The 18080-nt window shown below is 45.5% G+C and overlaps 1 protein-coding gene across 2 annotated transcripts in view; it reads right to left on the minus strand.

Annotated features, from left to right (window-relative positions):
- NMNAT3 (nicotinamide nucleotide adenylyltransferase 3) overlaps positions 1-17240 on the minus strand; it is a 97628-nt gene extending 80388 nt beyond the window's left edge. For both annotated transcript variants that reach the window (XM_045856967.1, XM_045856966.1), the window contains exon 1: positions 17016-17240. The gene's annotated coding sequence lies outside the window, so the exon portion shown is untranslated. The remainder of the gene's footprint in view (positions 1-17015) is intronic.
- Positions 17241-18080: the final 840 nt, after the last annotated feature.

Consider the following 18080-nt stretch of genomic DNA (forward strand, 5'->3'; position numbering starts at 1 on the left):
TCTGAAGCTCAGGGCCCCTCCCTCCAGGGACACAGTACAAGGAAATACAGGGCAAGGACAAGCTTCTGTCTGATCATAAAGATGAAGACATTCCCCCAACCCCCGCCCCACTGCCTGGAAGACACAGAAGCCAAGAGGGGTCCACAGCACCCCTCCACCCAAGCCCCAGGCTCTTTGGTATTCCAGATGGCTCATTCACTTCTGCAGGAAACACAGATGTAATCAGCATATTAACCATCCTTTAGACATTGATCATAAATTCTCTCAAGAGTACATTGTTCTCCTTCCTTGCCTAAGAAAAAGGTGAGAGCAGGTTAGTGTGCAGGTCCTCTTCCCTCAATGGCATCGGCAAGGGGGCCTACACTCAGAGTTCAGCGGGGTGTCCGGGCCCAGTGGGGAGTGCTCTGTTGGGGGGTATGTGTTGTAGGGGTGTCAGGCAGGAAGGAGCATGTGCTGTAGGTGGGGGGTGTTGTGAGGGCTTCTGTGGTGGGAGACTGTCATGGAGATTGATGGAGAATGGGCCTATTGGGTGTCTCATGGGGAGGTGTGTGCTATGGATGTGAGGGGTCAAGGGCAGATGACAGAAGGGTTCTGCTGCACTGTGTAGTAGAAATCATGCTTTGGGAAGGGATGTTTCATGGGGGATATGCTGTGCAGGTATACTGTGGGGATGGGCCATGAGAGTATATTATGGGAGGTGTACTGTGAGAGTGTGACTTAGGGGTGTGACAGGGAGGGTGTTGTGGGGCTGTGTGGCGGGATGTGTCTTGGGGGAGTGTGGTGAGGATGTGGTATGGGGGTACAATGTGGTGTTATGCTGTGGAGGTATGCCATGGGGGGTGAGGAGAATGCTGAGGGTGGGGAGGGCCATCAGTCCAGAGAGGTGCCTCAGATCCCTGGTCAGTGCTGTGGGGCACCCTACAGAGCCCACTACCAGGCTCTTGCCCATTGCACCTGCCTCGTCCCCAGGATGGTAAACTCATGCCCTAGCACCCCCACTCTCCCTCCAGCCACAATCCCTGGGCTCGGTGAGACATTGGGGTGGCATGTTCTGGAGTTTTGCTGGTTGGGAGAGCCTGGGAAGCCCTTTCTATTCCTCATCCACGCGCATCAGCTTTTCTGTAGCAGGGTTCAGCTGGTATTTTTGCTGGTCACATCTTACACAGCCTCTTCACAGCTCCACCTAGGACTCACTGCCAGGGAGACCCCACCAGAGAACCTGCAGGACACAGCGCAGATGAAGGAAGGAGTGCCCCTGGCTTTCCCCTCTCTCCCAGCACAGCAGCCTCCCTTAGGAACCCCACTCACCCTCCCTTGCTCACCCCTGTGATCCTCCAGCCCCTCTGTCTTGTGCAGAAGCCAGCCCTGACGAGGCCCACTGCAGCGGCAAATGCCAGAGAACTTGGGCATGCAGGTAAAACACTTGTTTGTTGTTTGAACGTATATGCCACTTTCACCCCATCTTTATTATAAATGATTTTCAAATATGCTGCAAACTGGAATCTTGAAATAAGCACCTGGATATCCCTCACCTAGGGTCTACCATTAATACTTCATTATGCTTGTTTTGTCATACATCTATTTTTCTATTCACTTATCAATCCAGTCTATCTTTTCATGCCTTTCAAAGCAAGTTGCAGATAGTGGTACACTTCTCCCTGAAGGCTTCAGTGTGCGTGTCACTAACTGGAGTTCAATATTTGTTTAGCATTCTTTTTTTCCCGTTTTGAACATACAATTAAATGCACAAATCTTGAGGACAACAGTCAAGGAGCTTTGACAAATGCATGTACCCATGGGACTCCAACCCTTATAAAATACAGAACATCCCATCACCCCAGAAAGTTCCCCCATGTCCCTTCCCACTCTGTCTCCCTATCCTCCTTCCCTTAAGCAACTAATGTTCTAAATTTTTCCACCATAGACTAGTTTTGCTTATTTCAGAATTCAAGATAGAAAAGGAATCACACAGTGTAGAGCCTGCTGTGTCTGGCTTGCACTCAGCGTAATGTCTGAGATTCATGCAGGTGGTGTCTGCATCAGGAGGATGTTCCTTTTCATCACTGAGTAGTATTCCATTCTTTGGCAATACTACAGTTTATCTATTCTCCTGTTGATGAATTCTTTTTTAAAAAGTGAAAATTACACCTAATTGAAGCTATCTGTAACAAGGTCGCTCTCACTTGTATTCTCTTGTGGGGAGAAGATCAATCATGCTCAGAGTTACTATGGCCCTGCCTGGGCCACAGAGAGGATGAAGAACAGAAACAGTATATTCCATCACCTTTGTGTCGGGAATAAAGAAAAAAGCTCAGTTCTAGAGTAGAGACTCCCTAAATATGATGAGATGCAAGATGATTCTAGGTAAGAACTTTAATGTTTGTTTTATAGGTACGTCCTACATCTGGTCTATGAAACTAGTTTTCCTCTATGAAGGAGATAGTTTGCTTTTTAATAAATTTATTTCTATTAAAAACTTTATTTAAAGAAATATTACATAGAGGGAGGTTAAGATATGGAAAATTCATGAGATTTTTAGGAAGATGGCTCAGGAGTGGGAAACATTACGCAGATGCACATTAAATTCACCCGAGAGCTTCAAAAAACCCATGCCTGGCTCCCACCTCCACAGCCTCTCATATATTGGCTGAGGTGTTATCTAGGCATCAATAGGTTTAAAAAGCTCCTCCGGTGATTCCAATGTGCAGCTAGGATGAAAAAAAAAAACAGCCTGGAAAGCCATGCTTCTCTAAGTGTGGTCCCTGGACTGGACACATTAACATCACCTGGGCACTCATTAGACACGCAAATTCTTGGGCCCCACTCCAGACCTACTGAGTCAGAGATTGGGGCTGGGGCCCAGCAACCTGGAGTTGCACAAAATCTCTAGGTGGATCTAAAGCAGCTAAAGTTTAAGAACCACGGCTCAAAGGATGGGTGTGACAAGCCCTATAAACAGCCTTCGTTCAGCTCCCAAGACTGAGGTCTACACCATCATGGTATCAATCCAGCCAAGGTCAGCTAGCCCTGCGACATCTAACCCATAAGAAGCTCTTCTCCTCCCTGGGACAGAGAGGGTGGGTGGAGGCCAGGTGGTGAGCAGCTGCTGACCAATTACAGAGGCAATGCCATCCTTGGGTCCACTGTGTCTTAACCTCAATTAATCCACAAACCAGTTAATCAGCCCCCAGAAAATCCAGTGTTTACTATAATTTTATCTTTGCCACGATTTTTGATTATCACTGACCTCCTTCCACTCCATTACCCTTGTTAATTGAGAATTGACTATGCAGTTAAAATGAATGTTTCCTCCACTAACAGAGCTGTACCAGATTCATCTTCAAGTCCCTTGCAGCTCAAAAAATGTGATGAGTCTACAGATATATTGATCTGATACAATTCATTTCACCAAGAATTCATGAAATTACCACTCAGAGGTCACCTATTATGCATTCATATGTCCAAAGGCTTACAGGAAAGAAAGAGAATTTTCGTTGAAGAATATCATTGTATTTAGACAGCTAACCCAGCGCTTGGCCAAGTCTGGCCTCCTGGTTAGCAGTGATGTCTGCTTTAAAAGACACTCATCACAGTCTACAGATGGGGAAGTCCTTGAAAACACTGAAAAGATAAGGTAAGAACAAACACTTGGAGGGCTGCTCCCCTTTCCTGGCTGGCTTATTTTAATGAAGAAAAATGCAAAGAAAGAGAAGGCTAATAGGAGATTGAGGAATCATTTATTCCTATGCTAAGTCTGAAAAATAAAGTTTCCTGTAAAACCCAAAAGATGACAGAATCTGGCAAAGAAAATCTTCCAGGGAACCTGCAGTGACAAATGGAACTCCTATTAAGTAGTGTGTACCATGACATGATGTGTGACAAAACACCACGGTCCTTTTCTCATGTCACAGCATAGCAAAGGCATAATGCCACCACGAAGTCAGCTCACCTGTGGACAGCCACACAATGCAGCAAATCTCTCAGTGATCAGGGATCAAAAAAGACCCAGTCAGCCCTCTCTTAGTTACTTTGCTCAAGACTGACAATCAGCAGCTCAACAAAAGCAGCTGTACACCTGTGCAAGCCAGAATCAGGTCTGAAGACATGATTTCCTGCCCCTCCGAGGACCGTCCCACCTGACCCCTCATCACCTCCTCCACCTCTGCCCCCACACTCAGTCCCCACCACTGTGTCATCTCTTGGCGGGGGGAGGTCTCTGGAGCCTACTGCTGCGGCTAATTCAGCCAAAGACTGAGTACTTCCTAAGGGCTCAGTGATTACTTTAAAAAAAAGGCATTTTTTTATTATAAAAAATTACAAAATACAGAAAAGATTGGAGAAAATAATATAACAAACTGCTACACAGAGGTCTCTAAGCAATCATTAACAACTTTGTATATTACTTCACCTGTTTTTCCCTGGAAGTAAATTAAAGTACATTATAAACAGCATGACATTTTCCCTCTAAATACTTAAAAAATAAAGGACATGTTCTAGAATAAGGACACTTTCTTACTTATCCACAATACCATAACTACACCTGACAAAATTACCAATAGTTAACAAAAATTTCTCAGTCCAAAAATACTAGTCCAAATGTCAATGTTATATCTTTTCAGGAAATAAAATATTAATATGGCTGCAGTCACCCCAAGGGAGAAAGCAGGTGCAGATATCCCTACAAGGACTGTGGGAAGCAAATGTGCCCCATCCCTGTCCCACCTGGGGCTCCATCATCCCCAGAGGTGCAGGAGGGTGGGAGGGGACATTTCCTCTGGAAATTTGGGGAGTCTCGCTCCCACAGGCCCATCGAATGCAAACACAGCCCATGCCCCTTCCAGGCAGCCTGTGGGTGGGTCATGTCTCTTCTCCTACTCAGTGACCAGTTTTGTCCAGGAGACTGGATCTAGAGGCAGACAAACCTGACTTGTAGTCCCAGTTCCTCCCCCAACAAGCTGTTTGACCTTGAGCAGTTGCCTAACCTCTTGGATTCCATCTGCTCCACTGTAATATGGGAAATAAGGCCCACCTCAGAGGCTGTCATGAAGTCTGAATGAGATAGTGACACTGGCTCTGTTGCAGGGCAGCCAGCATACTGCCTGGCTATACCAGGCTCACTGAAGTTTAGCTGCTGACAGTTAGGGTGGTGGTAATGAACTTTAAGACTATAAAGTTCATTATAGCCCATGACATTAGGGTGAGTGAAGGCCAGGATGAGAGAGGCCCGCATCCTGGCGGATCTCTCAGGCGGCCTTTTCCTAACTCCTGCTTCCTCAATGGAGGATGGTGCTGCCAGATAAGTGTGAAAGAATGGTAGGGGGCAGTCCATTCTGTGGACTATTAGACAGAATGGTTCCCTCTGGCCCTCCTCCTTGGCAATCTGGTGTTTCCTACTGGCTTCTTACCAGCCCTGAATCTCACCCCACAGTCCCCAGACACCTGCCATCAGCTACTCTCCCTTGCTCTGTGTTAACAATCACCACTGCCCCTCACCATCACCACTGTCCACCATCAACATTACTGTTTATTAAGCATCTATTATGTTCCAGGAGCTTTGCTGGGTAATTTTCAGTCATTGTCTCCCTGGTTCCACACTCCAATCTTTTGAGAAAGGGCTGATTATCCTCCTTTATAGATGTATTAGTTGCCTGCTGCTGCTCTAACAAATGATCCTAAATTAGTAGCTCAAAAAAAAAACAAACACATTTTATTATCTTACAGCTCTGGAGGTCAGAAGTCCACAAGTGGCCCCACTGGACTAAAACAGAGCTGATGACAAGGCTGTGTTCCTTTATGGAGAATCTATTTCTTGCCTTTCCAGGTTCAACACTGCCACGTTCTTGGCTCACGCCCCCTTCCATCTTCTAAGCTAGCTGTGGCTGGCCCAGTCTTTCCACACTGTGTCACTCTGATGAACTCTCCTGCCTTCTTCTTTCACATATAAGGACCCTTGTGATTACATTGGTCCTACCTGGATGATCCAAGATAATTTTAAGGCCAGCTGATTAGCAACCTTAATTCCATCTGCAACCTTAATTTCCCCACTCTACGTAATTTAACAAAGCCACAGGTTTCAGGGAGTGGAATATGGACATTTTTGGAGGGTCATTATTCTGTCCACCAAAACAGGTGAGGAGACTGAAGTTCAGAGAAGCAATGGGGCTGACTCAAGATCACACAGCTATCAAGTGGTACTAAATCCAGAAGTCAGATTATGAGGACTCCAATCTAGCTGTGCTCTTGCTATTTTGCTGTGTGACCTTGGGCAAAGCACTTAATCCTGCTGGCCTGTCTCCTCACCTATGAAATAAATAGGCTGTCTAAATGCTCTTTTAAGATTTATTTTAGCAGCCAGTCTGTGACTGTCCGAGGATCAGGGCTTTTCTTTATATGGATCAGAAAGTCCAGAACTCCACAAAACCCTTAGCTGGTCTGTCCACACTGACCAAGGCTCAAATACTGACTGTGAAAGGGAAAGAGGCAGAGTTGGTGAAGGCATGGGCATCCTTCTCTACCCTGGCTAGACTTTTTCAAGGCTTTTGTCCTGGGGCCCACAGAGACATGGACTTAAGGGGGCCAGCTGACTGCCTGTCTCCAACCTCTCCCCAGCATACCACACAAGTCTTAAGTCAACTATTTTGTGTGTTCCTCCCCATCCCCAGTTTAGAGGGGAGTAAGGATTAGGTTAATTTGTACAATGAAAAGAAAATCAGAGAGTGGGAAAATCATGCAGTAAACATACAGGGATGTGCAGGCTTGTTTATTGAGGGTCCCCAAACCACAGCAGGAAAAAAGTCCTCTTCTTTGTTTCGTAATGCAGTTTTTATTACAGAAATTTTCAAACATATATAAAAGTAGAGAAATGGTTCAGCACAACGAACCATTTCTTAACTTGTAGGCCTACCACCTCCAATTCAGTTATTCTTTACGGACTAGAATTCAAATTTTAAGTTACCATCTGTTCGGTCCTGCATCCCTTTGTTTTGAAAACTACTCTGCCACCACTCCTTATGATCCTGGAAGGTTTGTCAATCAAGACGGCCAGAAAACTTTAACTTCCTGGAAAATGTGATTGGACCAGGAGTGAACATATGTCCTTATAGGACAAATCAGAGGTGCTTTTCAATATGGGTATGGACAAAAGAGTGCCTTCTTCTGAAATCAGGAGCTAGAAACTTCACATAAACCTGGAGTTGGCATCATCTCTACCTTAGAAAGAGAGACCAACATCGTGGCAGGAATAGATGAGAGAGAGAAGGTGAGATTCCTAGTGCCATCATCTGAGCTCCTGGATCCAGCTGTGCCTGATACTCTGCGACTTTTCTATTATAGCAATATTCCTAGTTTTGCATAACCTAGCTTGAGTGAAGCTCCTAGTCCTTACAAAAAAAGAATCCTGAACATACACCATGACAGAGAGCTTTCTTTAAAGCAATAAGCACAACTGTCAATGTTTCTTATGGAAGTTTAAGTTTGACCTTTTAGTTTAACAAAACCAGTATCTATATTCCTTAACAAATATATTTCCTAACAAAAACAGTAAAAGTATGTGATTTACAAATACTTCCTCAACAAGGAAAGAATTCTATTTTTAACAGAAGAGCAACTCATCAATGGTATCTCAGTACTGGGTGATGGCCACCACCCATACTTTCCCCCCAATAACCTCTGATGGTGCTACTTTTGGAGAGGACAAGCTATTGGAGGGGTGGAACCCCCTGGGCTGACCAGGGAGACTGGAAAACAAAACAAAACAAAACAAACAAAACAACACAACTGGGCTTTGGACCTGGACCCATGAAGCCGGGAAGAGCAGGGTAGGACCGATTCCAGTTTCAGTGACAGGTGAGGAAGGAACCACACAGGCCTGAAGTAACTGCCCTAAGAGATGTGGTTACAGATGAAATTAAAGGAGGTAGAGATCAGGCCACTCCAAAACAGGTGCTCTGGCACCTCTCCCTGCTCTTCCTTCTCCTCCCTCCCCTGCCCAGGCTTTCTCTGTACCGTGTGGACACAGAGCTCCATGTGCTAGGCTGTGTAAACATGAGCTACGATGGCCACAGCCCATGACCTCTGGGAGGCCACAGTCCAGTGACAGGAGGCATGGTAAGTGCATGACAAAATGAGATGTGGGGCTCTAGGGGAAGAGGATGCACATACCTGGCTGGAGATCTTGAGAAAGCCTTCTAGTTTATTTTCTCGCATGGAAGATGGAATAGAGATGCTATTCACTGCAGCAGTATTTATAATAGCAAGACTGCAAAGTCTGGGCCAACATCTAAATGCCACTGAATGGGAGATGCAGAGTGTGCCCTGCCTTCCAAGCCCAGTCAAATCCCAGAACTGTGAGAGAGAATAATTAAATAATTGTTTTCTTTTAAGTTCCTAAGTGTTGAGAAGTAGTTCTTGGTTTGTGATCTTGTCTTACATTTGGTTTTCCAAGATGGTAGCTTTCTATTAAGCTTAGAACAGTTTACCTATGATCCCAAGAAAGTTGCAGAAACAACCTGGGAGGAACAAGCATTTAGTAGTCCTGGTGAAATGAGAAAGTCTAGAACAACGAAATATGCTGACTTTGGGTGCCTATATGTGACCTATAAGAGGCACTGTTCAGCAGACTGCTGGATACATAGGTCTGGGCTCCAGAGTGTGTGATGGAGGCAAGGATGTAGGGAGTGTTTATGTGAAGGTGAGAGTTAAAAACTAGCAGCAGGGATGAAATCATCCAGGTAGAATGTACAAACAAGGGGAGTCAAGCGAAGAACCCCAGGGATGCACCACTGAAAATGCCAGCAGAGAAAAGGCAGTAGATGGAGAAATCAAAGAAGAAAGTAGCCTGGAAGAACGAAAATCCAAGAGGTGGGCATGGTCAGACATATCACATGTTGCACAGAAGAAATGGACAAAAAAAGACCAAAAGACTTGGCAACATGGAGGTCACTAGTGACCTATTTAGCAGAGCAGCCTTCCTGAAGGGGTAGGAAAAAAATCTCAGTGTATTCCCATTAACGCAAAATACTTCAACCAAACTTTGTAAGACCAAGAGCAAACAATGTTGGACTCCTTGCTTGATCTTCTCAGCAACATTGGAGGAAAAAAGGAAGAAAGGAAAAAATGAAATACACATGATAGAAGGAGAAAAGGAAGGGAGACAAATTGAATATAACAAATTGAATACCATCTATATGACAGAGAAGTGACAAAAGGCATAAAGGGTGATCAAACCAACTGCCTTTTGAATTTGTCCTTTTTTTTTTTTTGGTAGAGCAACTAGGAATGATTCTTTTGTTGACCATTCACAGCAGTGACAAGTGACAAGGACAGGTGAGAAGGCATGTATAAGCTCAGGGTGTCCGTAGGCTTCATCTGGTGAGCCACTGCTGATGAACTGTGGTGGCTGAGCATTCAGTAGAGGAGGGTGCAGCTCAGCCTCAGTGAGTGATGCCTGCCAGGTGCGCAGGCCCCGGGGACAGGGCCTGAACACCACGTATTCCCCTTCTCGTTCTTCATGGAATGAATGCATGTTGAACTACAGCTTAAAGCGAAATGGCTTCATTTCTCTAAAACATCAGGATCATGAATCCTTTCTACACGAATTCTAAAATGCCGTAACTCAAAGCATATAAACTTTAGCCAATAAACCCTATTGAGCTTGCTCCATGAACAATTTTAAATCATTCTTGGAATAAGTCCTTCGCTTATAATGACAAATATCCTAATAGCTCTAATAATAATAACTACATGGAGAATGTTTCTAGACTCTGCTTTATGCCCTCAAACTCCTGTCATTACTCCTCCTCTGCAGAGGAAAAAAACAAGCATATAAAATGGATTGGGACCCACAACACTATCAAGTGAATTAAGCTGAAATGTCAGCACAACCATCTTGTATGTCTCAATTGTGAATAGATATTTTGATGAAGAGCTCACTAAATCTTTAATTGGAGACGGAGTGTGATGATATAAAGGCAATGACTACAAAGCATTTATCACAGTGTCTAAAGCCACACTGCAGAAATTCCCTCCCATCCTCTGGTGTTAGTGTCAGTATGGTGAACCCAGTATTAACATTGAAACACGGCACTGGATGCAAATGAAGCTCAATGTTTTCTCCCAATGAACATTTCCATTAAGATCCTCTTAATGTACTTCAAAAATAACAGAAAAAAAATCAAGCTATAACGAAGGAGGAAACATTGCCACAATAAAGAAAAATCTTATTATATACACAGGTCCTCTTTTTAAGTGTTGTGTCTCAAACCGCGTGGCTGCAGAACACTAGCATTTTGCCACTCCAATCAAATACCAGTAGTCCATCCCAATTCACAGGAAAAAATATGGTGATATTTTTCTTATTTAAGTTTCCCATGATTTTTCATAAGCTTTTAGGGTTGGTTAGTACACAATACAGCCTTCAATTTAGTACAAACTGATCTCTGACTCGGCACTGAAAGATGGTCACATTCAGGTGAGTGCACTGATGATGTCCGTGGTGTTCAGGGAAGGATGTGGTGGCAGACACTGTCAGTGCTGTGCCCCGAGCACTCGGGATCTTGCCATTTCAGAGAAGCCAGCTTGACTTCCACATGCCAGCACTTGTATCCCTTTGCTATGGTGCTTCCCCTGGTGACTAGAAGCTGCCACAAGTCCTGGAGAATTCATTCCCCTCAGGAGAGGTGTGCAACCAATGAGGGAATCAATGATGTGAACACACCTAGCCCCACAAGACGGCTGACCCTGGATGGGTGTTCTACACTGGCTGCTGGAGACTCCAAGCAGGTGTAAATTCCGGTGGTCCAAACTGGTGACCTGCTTGATGGTGCACTCCTCTGGCTTATGATTCTTGCTAGAACTTCCTGGGATCTCCTCCCAAATAAATCACACAGACTCAAATCCTTGTCTCAAATAAAGACACATACAAAGCAGTCTCTGTGACACTGAGTACAGAGACTTGAGCAGGACAAGAAGCCAGAGTGATGTGGGCTGCCCCAGGTAATTGCTGACATATGGTGTGCATGTTGTGGGGGGGAAGAGGTTGTTGAAACTTCATCAGTGAGGGCCCCAAAGGTTGCAAACCCAATCCACCCCTGGAAACCAGATGGGAACCACGGATGAAAGAAGTTGGCAGAGGGATATGAGGCTACAGGACAGGAAGGGACAATTGCCTTCATCTTAAAAACCCTGAGACTCTGAGTCCCCAGAGCCAAAGTGAGCACATCTGCAGGCCATTCAGCCAGCAGACAGAGTATGCGTGTTCCTCTACCAGAGACATGAGGCAGGCAGCTGAGCCCAGCTTCAGAAATTATTGATTGAAAGATTTAATCAGAATAAGGCCACAAATGTTATGCTCTTAAAAGTACAAACAGCAGAAGTATCATTATTTAAGTTGGGTCATTTGAGGATTTTTTCAGTCACAGGAGTAATAAAATAATATAGAAAGTATGAAATATGTTAAAAATTTACTCAAAATTCCACTGGTCAAATGCAATTCTTACCAGCTTTGAGGCTTCCCTCACAGACTTATTATGAATGCATCTTAGTGTAATGGCATTCTGTTCACTGAGCATGTAACAACTTCCCACATTACTAATAATTTTATATTTTTAAATACTGCATAATATTCCATCAACCTGGTGGTCTATGATTTGACTATCTTCCTATACTATATATTCAGGTCACTTTTATGTTTTCACCATTCTAAAAAGCAATGCTTCTTCATACAGTAGTTCTTTTCATTTTTCAAATTATTTTCTTAAGACAGAATCTCAGAAGCCAAAGGATAGTGGTATTTCAGTGACACCTGAAACTGGCAGCCCTCCTTTTATCTGCAGTCATTTGATTGTTCATAAAATATAAAGTGGTTAACAACCATTGGCATCTTTTTTGCACAAAAACACATTAAAGCAATAATAACCAAATGCGTCATAAAAGTTACATAAAAGAAAGCCTGACACAAGCATTAAAATGCAAGGCATTCTTTGATACTAAGTAGAGGGTTTATGCTGTAAACACTTATATCTGATCTTTATTTTATTATTTTTTAAAGATTATATTTATTTATTTTTAGAAAGGGGAAGGGAGGGAGAAAGAGAGGGAGAGAACATCAATGTGTGGTTGCCTCTCGACTGCCCCCCACTAGGGACCTGGCCCACAACTTAGGCATGTGCCCTGACTGGGAATCCAACTGGCGACAGTTTGGTTCATAGTTCGGTGCTCAATCCACTGAGCCATACCAGCCAGGGCTATAAAGGAACATTTGGAAGTCAGTAATTTCAGGTTAGATTCCTATACACTAATTCTGTCCTAATGATCACCTGCTCATAGAGAAACATCTAGCTTTTTAAAGTCTGCTCTTTACCTGGCTTGGTGTGATTCCCTTACTGACACTGACATTCATTCTCTCCAATACACAACGTTTTGGGCCCCAAGTGGGGTTCGTTTGTATCACTTGTTTTCATCATTCCTCTCCCAACTCCCAATTGCAAGTCCTTTTCAGCAAGTGGACTGGCTGACAGCAGAGCTGATGGCTGTGGTTAGTATGCAATTAGGCTAAGCAGGCTGGTCGGCCTTGCTCCACACTCCTCTCTTCTGAACACTGGGCTAGGTGGGAAGGACTGGAATCAAGTCATTAAATCCCTACACATCCGCCTTTAATATGATACCTCTGCTTCTGCAAGTCAGTTTCAACACTCCTACCTGGGCTCTGTCCTGCCTTGAGAGTTCATTTTGTAAGAGAAAGCAAGGGAGAGGGGGCTGATGGACAAGGGACGACAGGAAGGAAGACCAGCTGTAACTTAAAACCATCCTAGGAGCTCTAAAAACTTCCAGGTTGACGGATGGACATGTTTCTTCCTCACAGCCCATAAGCCTTGTGGATTTCTGCACAGATGCCAGTTCCCTTTCTTTGCTTCGGGGAAGGTGGCAGCTCAACTCCCATCTGAGTTCTACATCTGAGACTGGTGGGGATCAAAGATGTAGTTTGTCAACAGCTCTGGCCAAACAGATAAAATAACTAATCATATTCAGTCATGAAAAGAGAATGTTTCTTGGGGCTGTTTGAATCATACCTTATTTAAAACCAGCTTTTTACTGTTATATTCTCCTTGTTCTCCATGGAACTGAATGGCATTGGAGGTGGGCGTGGCTTCCCTCCAGAGGAGGCTGGCTCCTCATGAGGACAGTGCTGGGATGGTCTGGCTCTGGTTGCAGACAGGTGTTCCTGCCCTCTGGAAAACAGCAGTCAGCTTTGCCCTTCTCTCAAATGGCAGGTCACTAGCTACAATGTGATAAAATCCGCGCTGGAACCTCACCCTGGGGTATGCAGGGGGATCAAAGGAGAGAACAAATAGGCTCTCAGGTGCGCCCTTGTCACTGAGGAGAGGGCCCCAGCGCTCACCGTACCAGAACTACCCTCAGAGGTAATTCCAGAGCAGCTGGAGAAGGGCATAGCTGGCAAGGTGCCTACCGGCACTACAGGAAGGCAGCTGCTCCAGGGATCCAGCTTTAGGGGCATCTCTGGCCAGAGGCAGGGACAGCAGGGAGATAGATGTACAAGTGAGATCTTCACTGGGCAAGGGCTGGCCCCAGAGATGGCATCTCTGAGTAGAAAGAGCAGACAGCTCTCACTTCCAGAGGGCACCGCCAACCTCATCCAAGGTACTTTCACCCCAAAACCTGTCACTGAGAACCTTAAAGTTCCCTGAAGTGGATTTCTCCAGATTCCCACTAGCAACAGAATGCCTTTCCATTCCTAAGCCCTGGATTGGCACTGTGGGTCTATGTGCACATGAGAGACAAGGATGAGGAAATCATGAGTCCACTGTGGTTTGTTAAACAGCACCGTGCAGCACTGTACTGCTAAAACACTGGGGCTGTCATCCTGAGGCCTGCCCTGCAGAATGGGATATGTCTGTCTTCACCAGGGACCTATGATAAACGAGCAAAGACAGACACTGGGCAGGACAATCCACTTTATTTAAGAGCTTCCACAGTCTAAAGTGGTTTAACATAGATACATGGAAGATTTATCTAGATGATAAAATACCTGAACTTAAAAGGCACATAAATTATAATTTGTGGGTTTTTTTTCCTTTTAAGATTTCACATAGTCAAGTGCTTTAAGTAATGAATGAAATGCACAGAGCGTTGACTTCATTCCACACAACCTGTCTGGTTCGTGTCTGCAGGGAGCCTTTGCTTCCCGATGGGACGGGTTCAGAATCAACACCACCCATCTATGTCTGCGGCCTTCCATCTCAATGGAGATCTTTGGGAGGATTAATAAATATAAGTATAGCAACTATTGTTGACTGAGCACTTTGTAGGCCTTATGCTGTGCACTAAGAATAGCACTTTATATATTTGTATATGAACACTACTTAATACTTATAACAGCCCTATGAGTTAGGTATGGTGATTCCCATTTTACAGATGCCAAAACTGAACTTTACAGAGCTTCTGTAACATACACAAGGTCACACAGGTAATGTTATCTGACTCCAAAGCTGCGGTGTTCACCAGTAAGCTGCAAGGTAAATGAAAAAGCTTGGCCCCTAGCAGGTGCTCAGAAACACTAGTCATCCTTCCCTACGTTTCTACTCCTTTCTTTTAACATTCGTTATGGGCTCAGTACTCTGCTGGATATAGGACTTACAGAACTGGAGTCCAAGCTCCCAGACCAGGCTCAGGCAATTGCTACATGAGGGTGAAGGTCAGGGGCAGCTCCCCAACGGAGACCCACACCCAGCTGTGGGTTAGAGGCACAACCAGGATAAGACACTGTGAGATCTTTTTCAATGCTAGTTTTACCCCAAGACTTTTGCTATGTTTTCTTTGGCCTGAGTCTTGAAGACTTCTGACAGTGTAGCTGCCCAGGAGGCCCTTTATCATACAAAACACCCCTTTTCTTCTGACTGGGTTGATGCTTTCTGGTGAAACCACTGCCACAGATAACCCATCTTGCCTGCTTAATCACCCTGCACAGTCCCTCAGAGCCATCCTTCACCCCCACCTCTTGCCCTCCTCCTGCCTCGTTTCACCAGTTTTTGCCCAGAATAGGGCATTTCTTATTCTGGACAAATAGCAGCTATTCCTAACAATAGGAGCAGCAGTAGTAGTAACTTCCTACACACTGGGCACTGCTCTGTGTATTTTACTTACAGTAACTCACTAAATCCCCATAGTAACCCTCTAAGTAGAGACTATGATTATTCCAATTTTAGTTCATTTAGGGGAAGAGGGAAGGAATTAATATTTCTTCAGGGCAAACTGCCAAACACTGTGTTCCGCTTGCACAGTCAGACCATAAGTGACCTGCCCAGGGTCATTCACAGAGCTGGGAAGTAATGAATAAGAACTTGAACCCACATCTGTGACTTGCCAAGCCTAGAGCTCCTCTCCTTCTTCCCAAGTCTGGCACAGCTGGGGTCTGCAAAGGGAAACAAAGACTGTCTTTTCTCCCTCTCCTTCCTTTACCCTTCCATTAATATCAGTTGTTTTTTTTCACCACCACCTACAAATAGCGCCAGACTGGTGTCTCAACTGTGCTGCCCCACTCTGAGCCTCCCAGCCACTTTTCATGGAGCAAATCCTGTCTATACCAACAGTGTAACAGAGCCAAAGAAGGGAATAGGGAGCATTCGAGTGAATAAAATACACCAAACTGTTGGCAGGTGTTTCCTGAAGCCCAAAACTCTGTCCTAAATTCCTGGGGTTTCAAGATCTCAGGGGTCCTCAGTGAGGTGATTTTAGGGCAGTTTTAGTGGGTGACACTACTAATAAAAGTAAGGAAGTAACTGATGTTCAGTGGAGGAGTGTGAGCCTTATATGTTCTGATGGGGCTCAGGTAGCTGGCAGTAACAGGGGAAGCTTTCTGGGAAATGGGCATCTGGCTGGAAGCAGAGGGACTTTCCCAAGCAAGGTCAGAGGGCCAGATGCTCTCCTCTGGGGTGTTAGAGCACCAAGCCCACCAGGCTGGAACTCAGTTTACTTCAGGTGGCCTGCTCACCCCACATGAGCTCCAGGAAGGCAGGGGCCATGTCTGATTACTCTCTCAATCCTCAGAGCCAGTGTAAAGTGAGCGCCAGTGACATGTTTCCAGAGCAAATGACCAAACCAGTCATCATTTTAGAGAACAGGCTGTTTGGGAGACGCAGACAAGGAAACAGGACTCAGAGAGGGAAGTGAGTTTGCTCAGAGGCAGCACACTACTTATTAGAATCAACACCCTGAGCCATCCAGAAAGGTCCTCTCCTTGACTTAACATACTGCACCTGGAATGCTGCCAAGTCATTTACACCGCACCTCTCAATCACCAGTGAGTAGGGAGGGTCCCATTTTACAGAGGAGAAAGTTAAGTAACTTCCTTTCACCCCAGTTTTCTGCAGGCCAGCCCCGATGATGATCTTCCTCTCCTCAAACAGGTCACATTCTCTCTCAACAAAAAGGTGTTTGGTCTGTTGTTCTCCACCCTGGAACCCTTCGCTTCATAGAGAAATATAAACTCCAGAGTCCTTTACAGATGGGGACCACCTGTTATATGTTCTCCCAGCACCCTGAATTTCTAGCCTGACAGCGCTTACCAGTTTTAACTTTTACATTTGAGTGGGCCTTGCCCACCAGACTGTGAGCTCCACGGTGGCGCTCACCACGCGCGTTTGCCCACAGCTGTGTGTACCCAACACTTAAGACCAGTGGCGGGCGGGCACTCGGTGGCATGCGATAAGAATATGTGGAATACTTATTTGTATCTGCTATATGCTGAAGGTGGGATTCAAACTCACAGTCTGCCGACCTCGGGTCAGAACCACAGGAATAATGGGGTTAAGTTTGACAACACTGAGGAAAGAATGACCGGCGCGAAGCGGTAGAGCAGAAGCCTTCTGGGGACCGTCCGATCGGGGACCCAGTTACCAGGCTCCGCACCCTGCGGCCACCGGTTGCCCAGGCGTCCAGGTTTCGGCGGGCTCCCGCGAGGGCAAAGGCGGGCTGACCTGAGCCGCCCTGGTTGCTCTTACCTGCGCGTCCCGCGGCTCTTCAGAGGCGCTCAGCGAGCCTTGGGGAACTTCCGGGGACAGGGACATCGACAGGCCAGAACCAGGGCTCACGGCCCGCGCAAAGTCCTGCACCCAAGGTTCTGGAGGGCAGAGGGCCTGGCCTCGGAACACCCCCGCGAGGAGCCGCCCGCGACTCAGCGCTGGGGGGCGGGCCTAAAGTGATCTTGACCCCGAGCACCCGCGGCTACCCGCTCTGGGCGGAGTCACAGGAAAACTTAACTCTAAGCCCCACCCCCTCAAGGGGGGCGGGCCGTAAGGAAACCTAGTTCTGAGCCCCGCCCCTTCGCCCCAAGCCTCCCCTACCCGTCCTAACACTATCCTTGCTGCCGTAGCGTTTCCTTTTTTCCCCTGCTTTGTATCCCACTTGATTTATTTAATTTAATTTTGCTTTAATTTTAAAGATAAAATTAAAAATACATATTAAAATAATGCATGAGCACTTTTTACAAAATAAAGTTTTCTGAATGTTTTTATAGTGAAAGCAAACAGACCCCTTTCTCTTGCTTTCCACACATAGCCCTTTATATCAATTCCATCATTTAGTTCTTCTGGTGGTCACCCCCTTGTTGCTAAAAAAAAAAATAAGCTTACATAGAGACTTCTTGATTTATCTATTGACTTTCTGCCATGTTAGATGAGGATTTACTCTCTGTGGCCCTGCCTCTCTTCTCCTGACAAATTTGCACCTCTGTTCTCAAGTCCTGCCCTGGTGAGCTCTGAGACCTCAAACCTGGAATGGATGTTTTTCTGGGACCTGAAGCTTGTAACATGTGGAGGTGGGGAGGTGGGTAGAGGAAAGAGTCTGTTTTAGAAAACCCTACAGAATTAAGGCTTGCAAATGAGCATTTTACAGGGATGTCCAAACTTTTGGCATCTCTGGGCCGCACTGGAAGAAGACTTGTCTTGGGCTACACATTAAATCATAAACACTAATGAAAACTGATGAGCAAAAAAAATGGTTTAAGTAAATTTACAATTTTGTGTTGGGCCGCATTCATAGCCATCCTGGGCCATGGGTTGGACACC

The sequence above is a fragment of the Phyllostomus hastatus genome, unplaced genomic scaffold (genome assembly GCF_019186645.2).
Source record: "Phyllostomus hastatus isolate PE091 unplaced genomic scaffold, TTU_PhHast_1.1 phas_scaffold_129, whole genome shotgun sequence".
In the NCBI taxonomy this organism is placed as follows: Eukaryota; Metazoa; Chordata; class Mammalia; order Chiroptera; family Phyllostomidae; genus Phyllostomus; species Phyllostomus hastatus.